This window comes from Puma concolor, chromosome A1, assembly GCF_028749965.1.
Source record: "Puma concolor isolate L17-30 chromosome A1, mPumCon1.1.hap2, whole genome shotgun sequence".
Taxonomy (NCBI): Eukaryota; Metazoa; Chordata; class Mammalia; order Carnivora; family Felidae; genus Puma; species Puma concolor.
In genome coordinates, this window is record NC_141667.1 from 124,644,442 (window position 1) to 124,664,247 (window position 19,806).

General features: G+C 38.3%; 1 long non-coding RNA gene across 1 annotated transcript in view; it reads left to right on the forward strand.

The window, feature by feature from the left end:
* Positions 1-19,806, forward strand: part of LOC147584428 (uncharacterized) — a 46,770-nt gene that overhangs the window by 6,788 nt on the left and 20,176 nt on the right. The window lies entirely within an intron of this gene.

The window sequence follows — 19,806 nt, forward strand, 5'->3', positions numbered from 1 at the left end:
TCCAACCTAGGGCCCTAAGCGTCGTTATCCGTGCAGCTCCCACCCTGTCACCCTCTCCCTATGCCCTTGTTCCGCCCGCATCTCTCAGGAGGCAATAGACCTTTTATCTCCCGGGAGGGTCTCACCTTGGTCTTCAGACGCCTGCCGAGAGTGCTAGAAGGGCAGAATTAGCATAAAGAAGAAAGAGGCGAGGCCACGTTCAGGCTTAAGCCCCAGGAATCCTTGACAGGAAGCGTGGGGTTGCTGCCCAGCCTCCCACGCAGTGTAGGTGAAACTGGGCCCCTTTGAGGGACTGTGACTAAGGACAAAACCCTGATAAATATTATTTATGCGTCCTTGGGCTGAGAGGGAGAAAATGTAAGAGACGAGTTAATTTTCATAAATTACTACGCAGGGGCGAAATGCAGAATTATAAAGTGTCCTTTAAGAGTTTTCTTGAAATCTTACCAAGTTTGACAAGATGTTTGGTGCACGGTAACTTTCTTCCATACTTTGTATGCTGTCACATCTCTGTCCTGCAACACTGCGTCATGGAAGATGGGTCAATTAAAAGTTATCAGCTGCAAAATAGAAAGCTACCTTAACCATCTTTATCCTGATTTAAATAGATGTCAGAGAAGTCATTCTGTAGTTAAAAATTTAGCCACTGTCCTAACTTATTTAGCTGAGCATATTTTATTTTGAAGTTACCTTGCAATACACGGTAAAATACCCTTTTATTAGGCAATATTAAACTTTTAAACTCACTTATAGGACTGGACTTTTTTTTAGGAAGCTTATCGAGTTAAACCTTTGAGGCAAGTAGGAGTGAGATGAAATTAACCCCATTTCATAGATGAGAAAATTGAGTTAGAAAAACGTCAGTTCAGAGTTGCAGGGAGTCTGTGACCCATAAAGGGATCTAGTATCACCTACTTTATCCACTAAACCAGAAATCCCTCAATTGTTTACTTGTGGGTATCTTTGGATGCCCCTGTCCCCTGTCCCCATGTATTGTAGTCAGTGGTAATATCTGAGAGAAATTTTCGAGGTATTCCTGGAGACGCCAAATCACAGAGGACTCTGAAAGGTTTGAGGTTGGAATTCCCTGCCACAGAAAATCACAGCTGTGCAATAAGTTATTGTGAAACAATTCAGATTCTATACTAACAACGAAGTGTTTATTAATCCCTAGTTAGAGGTGAAAAAACTTTTGAGACAGGTTTAAGAATGATGGGTCATTTCTTTTGAATTGCTTCTTTATTCACCTCATCTTTAGGTGGCAGCACTACTATATAAATATCTTTAAAACTACAGTCTTCTGCAACTGGATATCCTAAAGAGTGTTTTGTCCTAAATACATCCAACTCTATTGTGGAGATTAGAAATATGAAATCATATCTGAGAATTAGAATATTTAGGAGGTTCCAGAGGACAAAAAACAGAAAGGCTTTCAGAGAAATTAATACATGGAGTTACTGAAGGAAAAGATTTGAAAGTTTTTAAAGAGCTTTTTCTTTTTCTTCTTCTTCTTCTTTTTTTTTTTTTTTTTTAGGTATATGAGGCGCAAGTAGCATCTTTATTCTAAACCTGATCTCCTATTGAACCAGCACAAAATAACCTTCCAAAACAAACCATAGTTTCTCAATACTGCATATTAAAAATTTACAAGTTTAAAGTTACTGTTTGTATAGTTGCCAGTATTCTAACTATAATTTTATTTATTTTTTATGTAAGCTCTCCTGCCAAGGTAGGGCTTGAACTCATGACCCCAAAATCTAGAGTTGCATGATCTACCAACCGAGCCAGCCAGGCACCCCTAACTACAATTTTATAATTGTAATAATTTTATAATTCTTCATTAAACTGCATCAAGCTTAAGAGGATCCCAAATAGCACCTTACTGTTGACCCTTGTGAAAGAGAAGAATTCTTCCTGGCTCCTTTCCTCGCTTCCTAAATTGTTCATATACAAACTAAACCACTATTACTCAAACTCAGAGAAGTGATAATACAAACTGAACTATATATAAATTGATAGCAACTTATAGATATTCTACATCTGAATTTCTGCCACAGTGTTTGAGGGTAATCAGTTGTGATTGAATCATGTATGGGAGCTATTTAGATCAGTAGTTTCTAAGTAGAACGTCATCATAATCAATCTTTTTGCAGTAGGTTTCCCTGTACGCCTTTATCCAAGCCACCAAACAAAATTGAATTTACATGTATTTCAGAATAGACTATGTTAGATTTACAATATAAGTTGTAAATTTATAAGTAAACAAAACAACCCAAGAATATATCTGTATGTTCATCAGGAGTGGGATATCAAGTTATTTCTGGGTAGAGGATGAAGTGTTAATAAAGTCTTTCTTGATGGCAGCTTCCATCTTTCTCAGATCAAACTTATAGAAGGAGTCTCAAGCAAGCTGGTAGGGCTCAAACTCAGCAGTATTATGTTAAGATTTTTAAGCTCTCTGGTGCCAGCAAATCATGCAGCCTGGGGGCCTTTGCTCCAAACTTCTGCCAACTCCATTTTGGCAGTAAAGTGTTCTGTTGAACAAAGTTTGCACGTGTTTGGGGTGCGAAGTGGTTCCTCAGGCATTTATCTGGTTTTATTCCAGTTTAGGGACTTGAAGACAAGAGTCAGAAGCATGAGACTTGTATAGTTCATATATGCCCTGAAACAGATTATGTTGATGATCTGGAATTTTCACTTAAACAAGGACAGCTTTTTCTTTGTTGAGGTAAGATTTATTGAAGTGGACCGTTTAGTTTACTCCTTTAATGCTAACATGGTATTGACCCATTCTCAAAAGCAGGTAAGCAGAATCCTCTCTGTTGAGGGTCTAGAGCTGTGGCAAATCACTCCTCATCCTCCTGCCCACGATACCATCAAATACCACTTGAGAGCAAAGAGGCCAGTAATTATTTAAACTTGATCTCACTGTCGATGAGCCTCTGATCTTTTTTGGTACTGGTTGTCTGGTTTCATCTTTTTTACCTCCTTCTTCCTATCCTGGAGTCATTGATTCACAACACTTGGCCAAGATATGTGTGCTAATTTGTCTTATTTCAGGGAGCCCCTCTTCCTGTGGGAAACATATACATTCTCAATTTCCATTATTTTTTCAAGTAATCCTAATGGAAAATCCTTGCATAATCTGAGGTAACAGAGTTTGAAAGCCATTAAACTGCTGTTGGAATATTCTTTTGTTTTTGTTTCTTTCTTCTCAGTTTAAGAGTAATGGAAAGAATGAGGCACCTGGGTGGCTCAGTCTGTAAGGCATACGACTTGGTCCAACTTTGGCTCTGGACGTGGGTTCAAGTTGTGCTGACAGCTCAGAGCCTGGAGCCTGCTTCAGACAGATTCTGTGTCTCCCTCTGCCCCTCCCCCACTCGTGCTCTGTCCCTGTCTCTTAAAAATAAAATAAAAACATTAAAAAAAATTTTTTAAAGAATAATGGAAAGAAAAAAGTGCAAAAGGCACACATGGTGAAATGATGGTATTTTAACCACGATCAATGGAATGTCAATTTGTAATATACAGTATGGTAACTTGAAAATGGTAGTTAGTTTTGATACTTTTGCCACTGTTTGGCCTAAATTCCAATCTGTACTTTTCCCTTTCCTTTCCTTCTTTTAAAAAGTAATTCCCAAGTCACAGCTGACATATGGATGAGATGAAGAGACAATGAAGAGCAAAGCTGGGCCTTTCCAAACAGTGGATCTATCTGCACTGAAAGTACTATTGAACTTTGTTTCACGTTTTATGGTGACCCCAAAATTCCCTTGTTGGCTTACTTTAAAATATAAATGTATTGCAGTTTTACTACCTGGAGCAAGATTAAATACATGCATACATAAGTGGGTGTGTACATACAACCAGATTCCACTGCCCTCTGAAGCTAATTTAGACCATTTTTATAACCGAATGTAGTAGCACTTTCCAATTAGATGAAAATCAGTTGGTTTCCCTCAGTGGTGAGTCAAATATGTCAGGGGAAAAATCAAGAGAATCTTCCATGGGAAAAACCCTAAGTAAGTTCTTTCTTTAATATTTTGTATCTTTATTTTGTAATTCTTTAATATTTAGTCTTTTTTAACTTTAAGTATACCTTTTCTTCTTGTCTACCTACTCAAAATTAATTATGAAATGTAAATGTAAGTGTAATAGTTAGTTTTTACCTCTTAGATAGCACATAAATATTTGCTTGATAAGTATGTGTATAGGGAAGAAATGTTTTTAAATTACCATTCTGGAATTCCATTAATATATATATTACATAAACATATTACAGCTGATGTTTAGGTGGCATTTAATTTTTTTTTTTTTTTTTGCTTTGAATTTCCTTTTGGAAAGTATTACCTGCTATATCAGGACTAGTTCTTGGAACCCATCACTGTTTATCAGCCTCGTTTTCTTAAATCATTTATTGAACAGTATCCATCAATTGCCTATTCACCAGACATTGTTCCAGGTGCTGAACAGACCAAGTTTCTGTTTCCATAGAGTTTCCAGTCTAGTAAGACAGATAATAAACAAATATATAAGATAATGTTGGGGGCACCTGGGTGGCTCAGTCGGTTGAGGGGCCGACTTCGGGTCAGGTCATGATCTCACGGTTTGCAGGTTCAAGCCCCACGTCAGGCTCTGTGCCAACAGCTCAGAGCCTGGAGTCGGCTTCAGATTCTGTGTTTCCCCTCTCTGTCCGCCCCCTCCCCCTGCTCATGCTCTCTGTCTTTCAAAACTGAATAAATGTTAAAGAAATTTAAAAAAAAAAGATAATGTTGGATAGTGGTAAGTGCTTAAAAGAAAAAGCAGTAAAGGGGCAAGAGTTCACTGTGTGATTGTGTGTGCACATGCCTCCCATGTGATATTTTAAATGGAGTGATGAAGGAATCCTCTCTGAGGAAGTAACATTTGAGCAGAGACCTGAAATAGTCATTCATGCGAACATCTGGGGAGATGTTCTGGGCATCATGAAAAATTTATGCTGCATAAAGTCACCCAGCTATAATCCAGGTAACATCCCATGTGGTAACTATGTACACATCTGTTTTTTTTTTTTTTTTTTTTTCCTTAAGAGAGAAAAAGTCATTAGATTTTCTGGGTACACATTAGGTTTTCAGTAAAGTTTTTTCATTTCATATCATTATTGCTCTGTATTTCCCATGCTTATTATTCCATTATTTATAATACAATAAGATTTATGGTAGACAAAGCTTCACAATTCCTTATCTGCAAATCCAAAATCCAAAACACTTTTTTCTTAATTTTTTGGTGTAAAAACTGATCTGAACAGACATAACTCTATTTAAAGTCTTCATTATTCCATTTGGTGTGACTATTGATGCATTTCATTATGGAAATATGTGTTTGATTGGAGACTGCTGCCCAGGACAACACTGGTTAAGTAAAATATAGATAGCATAACATGTTATATTCCTAAAATATTAAAAAAAATTGATTCAGGATCATATTTGGTCCCAAGGATTTTGGATAAAGGATTGCATAGCTGTACCAGATTTTTTCTTGATTCTCTGATTAAATATTGCTATTGATGTTAATCTTTAGGTATCTTTTATTCAAAGTATAACATTTATGTAGTGCTCTTATTATGTATCTAAAACTATGTAAATGCTCTGTATATCAGCTCATAAAATCCTCACAATGGCCTTATAAGTTTATTTTCCTCATTTTACAAATGAGAAAACTGAGGTGCAGACAGATTAAGGAAACTGCCAAAATTACACAGCTACTAAGTGACAGAGCTAAGAATTGAACCTAGACAATTTTTCTTCCTAGCTTGCATTCTTTGTCAGTAAACTAATTCTCCATCTCCTTATCCCTTTCTCCCTCTCCTCTGCTTTGGAGAAGTTTTAAATATCAGCCCTTTCCAAGACCATGAGTTTTCACTTATACTCTGAAATATCAGACACCAAAACTTTACACTTTCTTTACTAACATCCTTCAACAATTTTTTTCATTTTATTTATTTTTATTAAAAAATTTTTTAATGTTTATTCATTTTTGAGAGAGAGAGACAGAGAGTGAGTGGGGGAGGGACAGAGAGGGAGAGGGAAACACAGAATCCAAAGCAGGTTCCAGGTTCTGAGCTCTCAGCACAGAACCTGATGCAGGGCTGGAACTCACGGTGAGATCATGACCTGAGCCACCTGAGCCAAAGTCGGATGCCTAACTGACTGAGCCATCCAGGCGCCCCTCGTTTTATTTTATTTGCTTCTGATTTAATTTCAGCCATTTCTATTCTCATTTGAGATTGCAGATTTACTTATCCTCATTCTCAGTCTGATAGGTTTTCATGTTAACCTTATCTTTCACCATCCTTTTCTTCACTGAATATCCTTGCATAATTATGAAGCACTTCCCTTACTATTGTGGCCTTGTCAGATGTCAGATCACATTTAAAAATTTGCATCTCGTTTACTGAGAAGTACCACCTGCTAAATAAAGCTCTGTCGCTGATTTGTAGGTTTCTATAACTCAATGAATTACATAACTTGCTTCAGATAACTTTATTCCTAGCATATTAAAGTCTCGTTTTTTTGAGTTGGAACTGATTTTGTTTTTATTATTTTGTCCTCAGGTAAAAATTCTCCATAAGCAATTAGAAATTGAGGTCATTTTTGTATTGATTCATTGATTGATTGCTATCTAACAGCAAGATTGAGTGTGTTTCATGAAGTTGGGCAAAGACTATTAACAACTGTATAACACAGGTAGGGGCAGTTTGAGTAAGTATATTATATCGAACTTTCTTCCCAAGTATCTATTCTTGATTGTCCTAGAAATCTATTGTGAGACACTCAGTGAAGCATTATCTTTTGTGTAATGTTGATAGACTTGTTCTGAGCCAAACATAATTTCTCAGGAGTCACTCAACAGCTCACGTATGCTAAGTTTAAGGGTGCCTTTCATGGCTAAAGGAGCTATAAAGGAATTAAACCCATCAATTTTATCTCATTAGCATACTGTTGAATGAAACAAGCCAACAAGTCAGTTCTTAAATTGCTGAGAAGGAAAAAAGAGACTGAATAAATACATATTTGCAATGAGCTTGGTTATAAAGAACATTAGTTTATTATATGAAAAATTGAGGGCTTTGCCAAGGATTACCTTGCCTACCTTTATGCCTCTATCTCCTGAGAGATCAAGAAGATAACATTTTCTCCTAAGACCGTGTTCCAGAGACACAGCTAGTTCCTCTGCATTCTACATTCATAGTATCTAATCAATACAAAACCTTTGAGGCAAACCATTAATATTTACCAAATTGTAACAATGTCTTGGGGGTAAAAATTTCATTTTATAATTTTATAGCTTATCTCAACTGTATATAAACAAACTTTAATAAATTCATGTGATGAATAACTGTTTTGGCTCTTCTGTTTTTTCTTACTTTTAGTTAGAAGATCCCTCCTCTATTCAGTGCGGCAGTTAAGAACATGGTCTGGGTAATCTAACCTTTCAGATTCAAAATTCTGCTTTCAAATTCCTAACTGTGATTTTGGGCAAATTACTTAAGCAAGGATAATACCAACAGCCACATAGATATATAATGAGGATTAAATTGGTTAATTCGTAAAAAGCATCTAGAGGAGGATCTGGCACATGGTAAATGCTCCATAACTGTGAACTCTACCCCTCCCCCTGCCCTGCCCCTTGGCACTAACTTTTCCTGCTCTCTCTTAAGACACAAGCCAAGTTCTCAGTTTCTCTGTCTCTCCTTCTCTCTCTCTCTCCAGATTTCAGGCTCATAGGCCTTGGCCTTAAAATTAAAACTGTCCTCTTACTACTAGATTCATCGGTTACATTGTTCTCCAAAACTTTCAAGTATTCTTCCCTTTTCTTGGTTCTGAACCATTATACTCGCTTTCTCTATCTGAACTCCCTATTATGATTTCTCTTGATATGTCTTCCATTTGCACATTGAAAGGTTTTTCCTTGTTACTGTAGTATGAGTTCCTTGAGAGCAGGGAGTGGGTCTTAATTACTCTATTACTCCAGTCCCTTCCCTCTCCCTGCTGTGCAGTTTATGCTAAAGAAAATTTTATTGGGGGGTTCCTGGGGGGCTGAGTCAGTTAAGCCTCCAACTCTTGGTTTCGGCTCAGGTCATGATCTCACAGTTTTTTGAGTTCGAGTCCCGCATCAGGCTCTGTGCTGACTGTGCAGAGCCTGCTTGGGATTCTCTCCCGCCCCCCCCCCCCCCGCCCCCGCCTCTCCCCAATTCACACTGTCTCTGTCTCTCTCAAATGGGTGATGGGCATTGAGGATGTGCTTGTTGGGATGAGCACTGGGTGTTTTATGTAAACCAATTTGACAATAAATTATATTAAAAAACTAAATAAATAAATAACCTTAAAAAGAAAAAAAAGAAAATTTTGCTGAATAAATAAATCCATTCAGCCTTTGTAGTTTTTGCTTATTTTATCCTGGCTGTTCTATTCTGAACCTCCCATTTTCCTGAAAGCTCTCTTGTTCCTTTTATTTCTGGAAATTTTAAGTTCACCTGGTAATGCTGAGATCGCATCCTGGATCATCACAATTTTCAGACTGAGAGGCAAGAGGTTCATTTTGCCACACAATCCATTCATATGTTAGAAAGAAGATTTCCATTTAATTTACCTAGATTTAATTTCACTCATAATCTCTTGGCTCCTGCTAGGCTGATTATTCTCTTTAAAATCTACCAGTATCTTTGAGAGGAGGTCTATTTTGCAGACCTCTTTGTCTCATTCCTTATTTGAAGACAGGACCATACCACTCTGTTTCTTTACATGCAGGGTAAACGTCAGCTCAGGGCACCGGCTGGCTCAGTCAGTGGAACATGTGACTCCTGATCTCCGGGTTGTGAGTTCAATCCCCACGTTAGATGTAGAGATTACTTTAAAAAATGTTTTTAAATCTTAAAAAAAAAAAAAAGCATCATCTCTCTCTCAGTTGGAGTGAGGATGAGCTAGATCAATCTTTTAACGTTTTTCTTTTTAATACATACAAAAGACCTATGTAACACATGTATTAGCTATAAGCTTGATAATATAATGAACTACCCAGTCCAAGAACTAGAACTTTTCCCAGTAACTTGCATCCACTCTGCCTGGGCTCCTACTCTATCTCTTCTCCTGTCTTCAGGCGTACCCAGTATCCTGAACTGTATGCTTATCTTTCAATTGCTGCTTTCTTTTTAAAATTGAGTCTTATATTAAAAAGTTAGGGTTTTTTTTAAGTCTATTTATTTTGAGACAGAGAAAGAGGGAGAGAGAATCCCAAGGAGGTTCTGCAGAGCCCAATGTGGGGCTCGAACTCACAAACTATGAGATCATGACCCGAGCCGAAGTCTGATGCTTAACCGATAGAGCCACCCAGGCACCCCTAAAAGATTAGTTTTACGACAAATGTATCTATGGTAAAACAATATGTTGTTTGACTTGTATGTTTTTGAGCTTTAGAAAAATGCTGTCGTCCAATATATAGTTTTCTGGGATTTGCCCTTTTTACTCAACACTATGTTACCAAAATTCATTCAAACTGTTGTATATAATGATTGTTGAGTTTCAGTACCATATAACATTCTATTGTATGAATATATCTCAATTTGTTCTCCTGCTGATAAATATTTGAGTCTTTTCTAGCCTTTCAAAAAATTACAAAATCGTTGCTATAAAAATGTTTGTGTATGCCTCTTGGTCACACACGCAAAGTGTTTCTCTTGGCTGTATACCTAGGAGTAAGATTTTGGGTTGGAGAGTATACAAATATTCAACTTTGTGATATAATTAATGCCAAAGACTTTTCAATGTTCTCACAGTTTATAATGATTCTATGTACTCCCAAAATTTGGTATCGTTACATATAATTTTGGCCAGTCTAGTGGGGGTAAAATGGTACCTTTCTGCTTTTTATAGGTGGGAAGAAGTCATTGTTACTTGAAGTTTTTTAAACTTCCTCTTCCTTTCTACATTAAGAACTTGCAGCCTCATTACTGTGCCTGGGAGTTCCTTTGAAAGAAAGTGTTTATTTGTGTGATAGTTTCTGCTAAGAGTGTTAAAACTGAGATAGGATGGAAGCTGGGTAGTTTGCATGTTGCTTTTAAGTTGATCTTGCATACACGAACTAAAATTTCTTGTTAATGCTACGCAGAAATGGAAACTACATTCTTTCATATTGGTCCATCATAGATTAGTCTGATCTTGAGTTTACACCTATCTGTGCAACTATTTTAAATAAAACTATTTTTCAGTCTGTCGATCTGGAATATTTCCTCTCAATCAAGTTTAGTAAAGATATCTATGTGCATTACTTTGTATTTTAATTGTACCAAAGAGATCCAACTTACCTACTTTTGATATGGTTACGTTTACATGATGCAACACAAATTAATCTCTCAAAGATGTTTTAAAACTCCAAATGATCATCTTACTACTGTTACCCACTGAACTGACCTACACACATTAGCCAGGAAAAGAGGTCTAGACAGCTGGTGCTGCTTCACTGTGCCCTAAAATGTGTGTGTGTGTGTTTTTAATCGAAAAAGCCATTTTGTATATAAACAGTTTTCGTCAATAACTAAAAACACATGGAGATGAACAAACGGAATTCAAGACAAATGGCAATACATGTATATTTTAAAGAAGAACTTTTATAGGGTTTATTGTCTCTAAAAACAAATACCAGTTTGTCATTTGTCTATTTTTTCTTGTCTTTGAATGAAGGATTTTTGAAGGAAGGGACCGTGTATTTGTTTTATGTGTCTTATGTTTCTTTATTATGTTGTGAAATATAGTGTCGTATCCCAAAAGGGAACTCACAATATTAACTGAGTGCAAAAGTCCCTGCTGTACTATGAACATTTGTTGACTAACAAAATGACGGAGTGAATATTCATGACCAAACCATAAGAAAGCTGCAGTTACTTTCTTTTCTATGGTACAGTAGCTATAATTGGAAATAATCATTCATCAGGATGAATACATTTATGCCAGGTGAGTGTTTTTCAACTTTATTTATATAGCTAACATGGTATATAGTCAAGTTGCTATCAGCCGTTGGTTTCTTTCAATGTTCTCTTTTAAAGCCAAGTGTTAAGCCTCATTTCCTCATTCCCATAATGCCAGATACTCACTTTCTATATTGACCCAGGGACATCAGGTGCTGCTGAAATAAGACCGACTCCTACCAAACCTCCCTTGCAGTGAGGGCTTTTTCTTTGTATTATGCAGTATATATGAGCTTTTTGTTGTTTGCTTTTGTTCTTTTGTAAGCAGTGATGTGTAAGATGCGGCATATCTAGAGTTTAAGTCTTTGCTCCTTACAAGGACGGCAAGGAACATCCTTACCGTGGTAGGCAGCCCCCAAATGGCCCTCAGCCATTCCTGACTTCTGGTCTTCACACCCTTGTGTATTCCTCTGCCAGGTTGTGCGTGGATTGATCTGATGACTAACAGAATGTGGCATAAGTAGTGTGCATCACTTGTAAGATTAGGGTATAAAAGACTGGAAGGACCCAGGGACCACAGTCCAAATTAGAACCTCAGCTAGTTCTTTAAGGCACTTTTTCTGTGGCCAGGAAGTGCCAACCTAGATCCTGAGCCAAAAAGGCCCAGGTCTTTCCGGGCCCTAGAAAAGTAAGAGACAGAAAACTCTGTATATGTAAATAGAAACAAGTAGGAATTTCACTGAAAGATAGTGGTAAAAAAAGAGAGCACCTAATAAAAAGAAATGAAATACAGAAGGTACCACATGGTTGAAACTTAAAAACATGCTAATTGAAGGAAGTTGGTCACAAAAGACCAGATATTGTATGATTCTATTTATATGTGATGTCCAGAATAGGCAAATCTTTAGAGACAGAAAATAGACTCATAGTTGCCTAGAGCTGCATGGGTGGGGGTGGGGGTGGGGGAGCACGTGGTGTGATAGCTTAGTTCACAGTTTCTTTTGGAAGTGATAAAACATGTTTTAACATTGATGTGATAATAACTGCAAAACTGTAAACATACAAAAGTCATTGAATTGTATACTTTGAATGGGTCAATTGTATGATATATGAATTATATCTCAATAAAGCTGTTTCAAAAAAAGACTGCAATCTCTATCTTGGACTTTCTGTCTCTTCTATCACTTGTTCTGGAGGAAGCCAGCTACCAGGTCTTGAGGACACTTAGACAACCCACTCATGGAAAGGCTTATGTGGTGAGGAAACTTGTGAATGATGTTTGCTAGTGTGATAGGTAAGAAGTGATAGCTTACTGAAGTTTTAATTTGTAGTTTCCTATTGTGAATGATATTAGGCATATTTAGTATGTTTAAAGGCATTTGTAGGAGGATAACAAGAAATAGAAACGTGAACTCCATATTCAACGACATTAGGAGACATCTTTAACCCCAAGGTAGAGTACATGAAGGCTAAAAGTGGATGGGGAAATGATAAATGACTCAACAGGTCAGAGAATGGTAAAACCTAGGTATTGCAGAGGAAGAAGACATCAGTAATAAGTGCACAGATTTGTCCCATAGAACCTAAAAAAGCCACAGGAATTGCAGGGGTGAAGACTATATTCAGGTGTACCTAGGAGATATTGTGGGTTTGATTCCAGACTGCTGCAATAAAGCTTTCTTAACCAGTGCATATAAAAGTTATGCTTATACTATACTGTAAGTGTGCAATAGCAATATGTCTAAAAAATAACGTACACACTTTAATTTAAAAATACTTCATTGCTAAAAAATGCTAACCAGCATTAGCATCGCCTTCACTGGGCACTCAGTGAATCATAACCATTGATTACAGACCACCATACTAAATATAATAATAATGAAAAAGTTTGAAATATTGTCAGAATTACCGAAATGTGACACAGAAACACGAAGTGAGTAAATGCTGTTGGAAAACTGGTGCTGATAGCTAAATGCACGGATGCCACAAACCTTTGATCTGTAAAAAAAGTGCAGTATCTGTGAAGCACAATAAAGCAAAGTGCAATAGAATGAGGTATGTTTATATAAGGCTCAGAGAGAACCTAGATTCTCACCCCCCACCCCCCATTCCCACCCTGGGTGGTCAGATGGTTTCTTCTCCCTCACCAGGCAGGAAAAGGAAGGCATCTTCTCTGGAAAAACTGAATTAGAAAGGCTCCAGACTTTGGCTTACCAGGCTCTGAGAACTGGGTATGAAAACAAGGGTATGGTTTGAAGACATAAAAGTCTGTATCTAAATAGGACACTGCTCGGGGCGCCTGGGTGGCGCAGTCGGTTAAGCGTCGACTTCAGCCAGGTCAGGATCTCGCGGTCCGTGAGTTCGAGCCCCGTGTCAGGCTCTGGGCTGATGGCTTGGAGCCTGGAGCCTGTTTCCGATTCTGTGTCTCCCTCTCTCTCTGCCCCTCCCCCGTTCATGCTCTGTCTCTCTCTGTCCCAAAAATAAATAAAAACGTGGAAAAAAAATTAAAAAAAAAATAAACAGGACACTGCTCTTTTCTCTACCCAGCTCCAGAAAGCTCGCAGCCAGACTGTTCCTATCTCCAGGTAGGAAATAGGAGGTCTTCCTCTGGAAAATCAAACTGACATGGAGAATGTATATGCACGGAGGTCCCTAATTAAAAAAAAAAAAAAGTCAGCCTCATAGTGTAATAGAATTCACAACACATCCAGGATGTAACCACTTCTCCCCACCTCCACTTACTACCATACTGGTACTTGCTACTATTGTTCCTTACTTGGACCATTGCAGCATTTTCTTATCTGCTCAACTGCTTTCCTACCTTTAACCCTAGAGCCAATTTTCATCCTAGTAGTCGGAAGAAATCTTTTTACAGTGGATGTCAGATCATGTCACTTTTCTATGCAAAACCTTCTAGTGGTCTCAATCACAGGTCTCAAACAGAATAAAAACCAGCCTACAGGCCACACATCATCTGTCTTCTCCGCCCTCTGCCTCTCTAAACTTGTGTTCTTCTAGTCTCCATTTTGCTTGCTCTATGCCTGCCATATTGGCATCCCTGAAAATTCTAGGCTCTCTCCCATTTCATGGTCTTTGCATTTGCTGTTTTCTCCACCCAGAATGCTCTTCCCCCAGATATCCTCTTGGCTAGCACCCTCACTTCCTTTAGGTCTTGCTCAAAAGTAATCTTAACAGAGAGGCCTTCCTTGTGACCCTATATGAAATAGCATCCTTTTTATCATCGTCTTCCTTAGCCTGTTTTATTTGTTTCATAGCATGTAATTACAGATATTATATATCTATTTGCCCAACAATTTATTGTTTATCTATCGTGACTAAAACGTAAGCGGTTGTGGGCAAAGCCTTTTTCCATTTGTGCCATATCTTTAGCACCTAGTATAGCACGTGGTGGTACACAGTAAGTGCATAATGAAACTTTGTTGGCTGAATGAATCAATCAAAAAACCACTCAACATGATGATAATATACTTTTTCTCTTTTAATTTGTTAATATGCCTAGTTATCACAATAAATTCCCTCATGTTGAACTATTCTTACATTCCTGATGTGGTCTTATTTAGTCTGGTGTTTAATTTTTTAAAGATGTTGCTGAATTTTATTTGCTAGTATTTTAGTTAATATTTTCTCAGTAGCTTTTTAAAACTTGTGGCAGCTTTGTCAGATTTTGTTCTTATACTTACTCTGGGATGAAACAAATGAACATTTCTTTTTTCCCTCAAGGCAGCCTAGATTTATTTTGTTAGCAGAAGAGAGAAGAGTTTGTCCTAATTTATAGAACCAGGATTATTTCAGCCCATATTTTTCTGCACTGTTCTGAAGCTGAGGTTCCTCTCAACTTAAGTCATATTTCCTGATCATGTCCATCAGAGATAGTGAAAAATTCTCTGAAGTTTATCTCCCTCAGAAGATTCTGGCCTTCCCATTTGCTTGGTTAGAAATAGTCTTTCTAGCAGACTCTTAAATATAGAGAACAAACTGGGGGTGCCTGGGTGGCTTAGGCAGTTAAATCACTATTGACTTTGGCTCAGGTCATGATTTCACGGTTCATGGGATCAAATCTCGTGTGGGGCTCTGCACCAACAGTGCAGAGCCTGCTTGGGATTCTCTCTCTCTTTCTCTCTCTCTGCCTCTCCCCTACTCTCCCTCTCTCTCAAAATAAATAAATAAGCTTTAAAAAATAGAGAGAGAGAACAAACATGGTTACCAGAGCAGAAATGGGTGGGGGATGGGTGAAATAGGTGAAGGGGATTAAGGAGTGCACTTGTCGTGATGAGTGCTGAGTAATGTATAGAATGGTTGGATCACTATGTTGTACACCTGAAGTTAATACAACACTGTATGTTAATTATACTGGAAATTTCTTTTAAAAATTTAAAAAGGAAATAGTCCTTCTAGGACCTTAGGTCTCCCTTCATTACAATCTTTCTTTAGGATGAAGTTTCTGGGACAGGGACCTCGGGTCTGAGGCTTGACCATCTCTTAAACAGAGTGTTGATGATAAATTAACTATTAATTATTGATTAGGAATAATGATTAGGAATTTCAGTTCCACATGCTGGCACAGTGCTACCCTCATTGGCTGTTGCAGCAGGTATGGAGGGTACCCAGACTTGGTGTGCATTTTGTTATTATGGCAGCATTTTCATTTTTGCTGTTCCTTCTCAACTCTTCTCTCAGAAATTAGCATGTTTATTTGTTCCTTATTGTCTCCCATGGGTTTTAAAAAATTAACACGCTTGTTAAAATTGCCTAAGACAAAAGTCAATAGGCCTTGAGCCTGAGGGTATCCCTTATGGCAAAATGAAAGACATTAAAAAGTTCTGACATCTTTTTTTGGCTGTTCAGTTTTTTCCTTCAGGTTTATCATTCTATTCTAGATAACTATACTATTAGATAAGAAGAAAGGCAGAGGTATATAGGTGGCACAGTCAGCTGAGCATCCGACTCTTGATTTCAGCTCAGGTGTTGATTTCATGGTCCTGGGATCGAGCCCCCTGGAGGGCTCCCTGCTGACAGCATAGAGCCTGCTGGGGATTCTCTCTCTCTCCCTCTCTCTCTGCCCCTCCCCTGCTCTCTCACTCTCATTCTTTCTCTCTCAAAATAAATAAATAAACATTAAAAAACGTAGTTCCAGATAATTGTAGTGGCAATTTAACAGATCTATTAAGGAAAAAAAGAATCTTCCTATAATTAAACTTGCTGCACTCTGGTGTTCCCACCGTGCTTTATTCACATTTTTATTATTGCACTTACAACGTTGGATTATAGTTTATCTTTTAAAATAATTGTCTTCTTTTCTAAACTGTGAACAATTAGAGCACAGCATCTGGATCTTATTCCTTCTTATAATCCTGGAACACATAGTAGGCATCCAGTTAATGTGTAGAAAGAATAAATGACAGTTGATTTTGAGATTAAAATAATATTTTTAGGGGCGCCTGGGTGGCTCAGTCGGTTAAGCGTCCGACTTCAGCTCAGGTCATGATCTCACGGTTTGTGAGTTCGAGCCCCACGTCAGGCTCTGTGCTGACAGCTCAGAGCCTGGAGCCTGCTTCAGATTCTATCTCCCTTTCTCTCTGCCCTTTCCCTGCTCACAGTCTGTCTGTCTCTCTCAAAAATAAATAAACATTAAAAAAATTAAAAAAATAAAATAAAATAATATTTTTACTCCCTGGTAAAAAGAATATATCTCCTTACTCCTTTGTTCTTGATTATATTTTAACTCAGTTTTCTTTCTAATCCATCTACAGTAGAAGCAGTGGGCAATCTGGCTGATTATTTTAGGCTATAGATGACTGTAGTTTGTTGGGTAACTATGCTCTGAGGTCTAGTCACAAGTTGATACTTTAGTAATAGTAATTTGATCCACTTTTGAGCAAGTAAATAACATGGTGGTAATAAAGAGATATTACTCTGTTCTGTCAATGATAGGCAAGATAATTAGGCCATTGCATCAATATGAGTATAAGGGCATAAGAGTCTAATGAAAAGTAAGAGAACTAATAGAGAAGAAAAGAGGAAACATATTTTCTTTTTTTTTTTTATTACTTTGATTTTGTTTTTTGATTTTAAAGTAATACTTTGATTTTCAACAAGCATTCCAAAATGATTCAATGGGGAAAAGAAGAGTCTTTTCACAAATGGTGCAGGAACAACTGGATATTGACATGCAAAAAAACAAAATTGGATCCCTACCTCACTCCGTATGCAAAATTAATTCAAAATTGGTCAAAGATAAGGATGGTAACATTTAACAAGAGCTAAACTCTTTTTTTAAGTTTATTTATTTTGAAAGACAGAAAGAAAGAGAATCCCAAGAGAGAATCCTAAGAGAGAGAGAGAGAATCTCAGTGCAGAGGCCAACATGGGGCTCAAACCCACAAACTGCGAGATCATGACCTGAGCTGAAATCAAGAGTCAGACACTTAACTGACTGAGCCACCCAGACACCCTGAATGTGACATTTTACAGGAAGGAATTATAAGGCTTGGTGACAGGTTGGTCAGAAGCTTGATTTGATCAATTCAAACAAGAGTTGAATTGGGGGCACCTGGGTGGCTCAGTCGGTTAAGCACCTAACTCTTGACTTTGGCTCAGGTCATGATCTCATGTAGTGAGACCAAGTCCCTGATGGGGCTCATGCTGGGCATGGAGCCCACTTGGGATTCTCTTTCTCTCCCTCTCTCTCTGCCCCTCCCCTGCCCATGTGCATGCTCTCTCTCTCTCAAAAACAAACAACAACAACAAAACAAACAAAAAATAGTTGAATTGAGCATCAATTCCTACTAACCAAATTTACAAAACCCTGAATTGTAAACCAGAGTGCCATGGCATTAAACTATACAGAAATATATCTGTTCAGAAATAGAAATTCGTTGTCCAGAACACCCTTTTTCTTGGTTACAAATTACCCAATAACCAGAAAGTTGCCTCAAGAACTGGATATTTTAAAATAAGGTTAAATGAACTAAGGGGATTTTTTTTTTCAAGCTGTGAAGGATTGAGTCATACTTCTCTTAACTCTCTACCTGTCACACAGATTGCAAGGCTCACACCCTCTGGGTCTCTTAGTGCTGGAGACATGTTGATGTACTCTTACTTATCCACTCTACTTTTTTATTTATTTTGTTTGTTTGTTGTTTGTTTGTTTTTTTTTTTTTTTTTTTTTTTTAGCGTTTATTTATTTTTGAGACAGAGAGAGACAGAGCATGAACGGGGTAGGGTCAGAGAGAGGGAGACACAGAATCCGAAACAGGCTCCAGGCTCTGAGCTGTCAGCACAGAGCCCGACGCGGGGCTCAAACTCACGGACCGCGAGATCATGACCTGAGCCGAAGTCAGCCGCTTAACCGACTGAGCCACCCAGGCGCCCCCCCGCTCTACTTTTTTAAACAACTCTATAATGAGCTTGCCCTTATTATTTGTGATGCCACTTTTCATCATTTTGAGCTCCATCTTGTTTTGCACTAGTAGTCTCTAGTCCACTGGTTTGTTTCTTTAGATGAAATTCTGTGCAATGTCCATACCAGACTGCTCTTTTCGTTTCTTGAGCTCTTTCAGCTTCCAAAGGGGCTGAGGGAGGATAAGAAGCAACAGTCCTCCTTTTTCTCCTTTGTAATCAGTTCTTCATCCACTTCATCTCAAATGGAGAAATCAGCTAAGTGGAACCACGAGGCTTCCCACCCTCTAACTGGTGTCTTGCCGAAGGAAAAGGAGTTTCAGCTTCTAGGGGCTCTTGGCCCAAATTTCTACAAGAATGGAAGCGGAAGGGGGTGGCTATTTCAGTCATGACTGATTTCTCCAAGGCTAAGCCCATAAATATTAAATGCCAATTTTGTGGTGGTAAATGCCACCAAATTGGATTGCTTTTAAAACTACACGTAACCCTGGCAAATATAATTTCAGCTCCTTCTCACACTGTGGTATCCTTTTACTTACGCCATACTTTGACAGAGAAAGAATGGAACAAGCTTCATTTTGATTCATGAATGTTGTTTTTATTCTAAATGCCCCATGTGAGAGGAATGCAAATGGACACAAGATATATGCAAATTCACTTGCATACCCAGAGAAGGCAAATGAGGCTTAGTTCTTAGATTCCTTGATCAGGCTCCCTGGGTGAGAAGGCTAAGGAAAGAGGTGTCTGTAACTGAATTACAGAGAACGTCATGTTTGAGAAGGGAGAGTAGAGATGTTGGCTGCCATACAGCTCCCAGCATTCCAGAACCTGCATATAAAAGTGAGTGCAGCTGCCAAGTCAAGGGAAGGAGCTCAATGAAAGACCAGCCTTCACTGGCATGAGGGTGCCCAGGGCACAGAACGCACACAGCAGGATAAAACGGAGTCTCCCACTTTTCTGCTTTAGGTCTTGACCTCAAATCCCTGCATGAACTCTTAAACCACTCTCTCTTCCTGCTCCTCTCTCTCTTCTGCAACCCAGGCAGGACTAGGGTGTGGTGAGTGAAGCGCAAAATCTGAGGGGAACTTAGAGGGCCTGGGAGGCTTAGTCAGTTAAGTGTCCGACTCTTGATTTTGGTTCGGGTTAGGATCTCATGGTTCGTCGGTTCGAGCCCCATGTCTGGCTCTGCGCTATTGGCTTGGGATTCTCTTTCTCCCTCTCTCTGCCCCTCCTTTGTCACGCTCACTTGTGCATGTGTGCTCTCCCTCTCTCAACAATAAATAAACATTTTTCAAAAATTAAGGGGAGCCAAAAATAAATAATGTTTTAAGTGAATGTTTTTTAAAACTTGACAATTAGTAAAGAAAAAAAAAAGTCCACGATGAATAAAACGTCAACATTTTAAGTCAAGACAGAATTCTGCCTTGTAGAATTCTACCCCGCTT